The following is a 3,122-nucleotide window of genomic DNA, read 5'->3' as shown; positions in this document are numbered from 1 at the left end:
ACATGACAGAGGAAGGAAATGCTGTCCAGCTCATCCTGTGAGATGGTGCATCCTTTCTCTCAAAAGTGGAAATATAAAACAAGAAAAGAAGATTGCAGGATCATTTCACCCGTGTACGTCAAGATGACGCAAGCCACTGTCATCGAATCCGATAAGACAGCGTGGGGCTGCCTCGGTGGGTTTCTGAGCCTGTAACTCTTTACAGGAGCAGTTAGCCTCATCTTTCTTCCACGGAGTAGCTGGTGGGTTTGAACTGCTGGCCTTTCAGTTAGCAGCCCTACACATAACCCACTCCATCACCAGAGCTCCTCATTTTAAAAATCATGGCCAACTCCACTCAAGTATTCCCCCAATGCAAGAACACTTTGTTCTATTAAACTAGCATTCCATGATGCTCACCTTCCCGACGCAATCGCTGAAGACAAATGTGTGCGTAAGCAAATGTGGTGAAGAAAGCTGATGGTGCCCAACTATCAAAAGATATAGTGTCTGGGGTCTTAAAAGCTTGAAGATTAAACAAGTGGCCTTTTAGCAGGGTAGCAACAAAGCACACATGGAAGAAGCACACCAGCTGTGTGATCACGAGGTGTCAAAGGGATCAGGTATCTGGCATCAAAAGACCCAAACCAAACAATCATATCGAGGGAATGGGGTGGGGGTTAGAGTGGAGACCTAAAGCCCATCTGTAGACAATTGGACATCCCTCACAGAAGAGTCACAAGGAAGGGACGAGCCAACCTGGGTGCAGTATAGCACTGATGAAACATATAACATTCCTCTAGTTCTTTAATATTTCCTCCCGCCCCCCACTATCATGACTCCAATTCTACCTTACAAATCTGGCTAGACCAGAGCATGTACACAGATACAGGTAAGAGCTCTCGCACACAGAATCCAGGACAGATAAACCCCCCAGGAACAGTAATGGGAGTAGTGATACCATACAGGTAGGGGGGAGGTGGGGGGAGAGTAGGGGAACTGATCACAATGATCAACGTATAACCTCCCTGCCCAGGGTGATGAACAACAGAAACATAGGTGAAGGGAGACAGCGGACGGTGTAAGATATGAAAATAATAATCATTTATAATTTTCAAGGGTTCTTGAGGGTGGGAAGGTGGGGGAAGGAGGGGGAAAAAATGAGGATACCAAGGGTTCAAGTAGAAAGAAAATGTTGAGCCAGGCCCCAAACAGGGAGCGTTGAGGATGCCTCTGTGAACAAACGGGTTGCTCCTGAGCCGAGGCAGCAGAGGCAGAAACAGCAGAGTCCGGCCAATGGTGGCGTCCCATCAGCCGCACCAGAAAGCCGGAGTCCGGCAGCCCTGTCGGACAGCGACCGGGAGAACCGCAAGCAAGCATATAGCCGTATCACACCGAGACCCTCCGGCCCCTTGCCCATGGTTGAGAAAACCACTTGTGTTGGAAGGAACTGATTTGGGGCCATGCACAAGCAGATGGACAGTGGACGCCCTAAGCTGCGTAGGAGGGACGACAGAGGTCAAGTTTCATGTGGCTGCTGCTCCACAGATGGACTTCATTAAACATTACCTTTTAACAAAGTGGTCCAGAGGGCAGCAGAAGAAACGCATAAAGAATTCTTTATTTCAGAGGATGAGAAGTACTACTTACGGTCAATTGGGGAAGATCCTAGAAAGGATATTGCAGACATCAGAAGGCAGTTTCCTTGATTAGAAGGAGATTAAATTCCCAGACTTCTTCAGAGAGGAGCCATCCTTTCCAAGTGTTTTTCGTGTTAGCTCACCAGGATTGCAACTCTGGACTCATTATGATGTTATGAATAACTTCTTAATACAAGGGGCAGGAAAAAAGTGTGTTTCAATATTCAGTCCTTGAGATGCCCAGTATTCATATTTATCAGGTACTAAATCAGAAGTCCTGAATATAGGTAAGTCAGACTTGGCAAAGTATCCACTGTTTTCCAAGGCTAGAAGATATGAATGTTCCCTTGAAGCTGGAGATCTATTACATATTCATTCCTGGAAGTGAGCCTTGCCAGCTGAAGCAGGGAACTGGCTAAGGCAGCTGCACCCTGGTCCGACCATCAGAAAGTAAGAGACCGGAGAACTAGAAAAGCGAGGCTCACCGAGCCATTTATCCCTCTGCCTTTCAATTAACCCCACATGTGTTTATCGGCCAGGTTGGCACAATAAACTTTAACTCAAAAAAAAAGAAAGAAAATATTTTGAAAAGGATGATGGCAACATATATACAAATGTGTTTGACACAAGGGATGTATGGATTGTTATAAGAGCTATAAGAGCCCCCAATAAAGTGATTAAAATGTAAAAGAAAGAAAGAAAAGCCAGCATTGCTTATGCGGTGAGACCTACTTGAGCCGAGATGCTCTCATGTTTCCAGGTCTTGCAGGTTTTATGCCTTTAACAGTGCATTCTTACCACCTCCCTCTCACTTGCTTTTAGTAGAAAATATTTGAGATTTCTGCTTTCTGCCTTACACAGGTTCTGGCTTTCAAAGTTTTTACTGCATCAAAAAGTTCTGTTCAGTGACGGATTCCATGGACAACACTCTCTAATGGAAAACTGATTCATAAAAGATGTTTGCAAAATCTAAGGCTGCCAGAATACACCTGGAATTCCTGCAAACCAGTGACAAAGGAACAGAAAAGCTGACGGGGAAATGAGCGGAGGAGAGGAACTGGCAATTCACAGAGGGAAATCTGAATGTCTGAGAGGAGTGGAGATGCGTAGATGCAAACGTCATCGGAGACACTAAGTGAGACAACAGTGAGAAGCCATCTCCATCAGTTTGGCAACACCGAGAGGGCTGGGTGTATAATACTGGGCACAGGTGAGGGTTGGGAATTGCTCATGGGCATGTCCACAGGTATAGCCATTCTAGAGAAAAAGTTGACAGTCTGTAGTGAAAGGACCCCCCACCCCACCCCCATCTGTCTGCCTGCCTTACTAGGATGGCTGAGGCGTTGCACAAATGCTGGAAGGTACGCCACTGATATTTGAAGGTGCAGTGAGGTCACCCAGAGTGGACAGGTGTCCGTATAGCTTCCAGACTAAGACAGACAAAGGAGAGAGGCCTGGTGATCTACTTCCCCAAATCCCCACTTACAACCCTATTGAGCACAG

The 3,122-nt window shown here is 46.3% G+C and overlaps 1 pseudogene; it reads left to right on the top strand.

Annotated features, from left to right (window-relative positions):
• Window positions 1–1,275: 1,275 nt before the first annotated feature.
• On the top strand, window positions 1,276–2,007 carry LOC101641622 (annotated as a pseudogene).
• The last annotated feature ends 1,115 nt before the right edge of the window (window positions 2,008–3,122 follow it).

The sequence above is a fragment of the Echinops telfairi genome, unplaced genomic scaffold (assembly GCF_000313985.2).
Source record: "Echinops telfairi isolate 266 unplaced genomic scaffold, ASM31398v2 ScPeMD7_7457;HRSCAF=8495, whole genome shotgun sequence".
Classification (NCBI taxonomy): Eukaryota; Metazoa; Chordata; class Mammalia; order Afrosoricida; family Tenrecidae; genus Echinops; species Echinops telfairi.
Note: the sequence above shows the minus strand (reverse complement) of the source record. Positions and strands in the feature narration are given on the sequence as shown.